This window comes from Arachis ipaensis, chromosome B02 (assembly GCF_000816755.2).
Source record: "Arachis ipaensis cultivar K30076 chromosome B02, Araip1.1, whole genome shotgun sequence".
NCBI lineage: Eukaryota > Viridiplantae > Streptophyta > Magnoliopsida > Fabales > Fabaceae > Arachis > Arachis ipaensis.
In genome coordinates this window covers 93,115,149-93,115,972 of record NC_029786.2, presented here as the reverse complement: position 1 = coordinate 93,115,972, position 824 = coordinate 93,115,149, and positions in this window count along the sequence as shown.

The window sequence follows — 824 nt, the reverse complement described above, 5'->3', positions numbered from 1 at the left end:
ATATTCTTAAATATTGTAAATTTTTATTTTTTTTAATTATGAAAAGTATACAAATCAAAAGATTCGAATTTTTTATTTTATTTTTTTCAATTTTTGTATGTCTCAAATTAAACAATTTTTCATTTGAGATTAATATTCCAACATAATCCAAAATAATATCATTGTTAACTCAATATCAAAAATAAAAAGTGCAAACTCAAAACATATTTATTCAATTTAAGATTTGTTGTTTTACAATATAATTATTGAGTCATGTTTGGGAAGTTAAGTCCTATTTTGGTAACTGAGATTAGCGACTTGCATTGATTTAATTTTTGAGATCTTAATTGCTACAATTTCATCCTCCAAATTTAAAAAAGTACATCAATATAGTCTCTCATATATTTTCTGTCATCGGAGCTCAACGCCGTTAATGACGTAGTTCAAGTGTTGCCACGCTGGATATATTAAAACAACATCGTACGTGTTTTTGGTGCTAAAAAAGATATTAAACACGTCGTTTGAGAGTTTGAACAATCTTGTCATAACCAAATTCATTATCATAATCGTCAAACGAGTCGTTTAATACTTCTTTAGCACCAAAATGTATGACATCGTTTTAATATGTTCAAAGTGACAAGACTTGAGCCACGTCACTAACGGTATTGAACTTCGATAGAAAATACATAAGAAAGTACATTAATGCACTTTTTTAAATTTAAAGGACCAAATTGTTACAATTAAAAAGTGAGATACTAAATTAGTCGTTAATCTCTCATACATTAAAGTGAGATTAATTCCATGTTTAAATCATGGTTCAATAGATTCGATAAAGACTATAATCA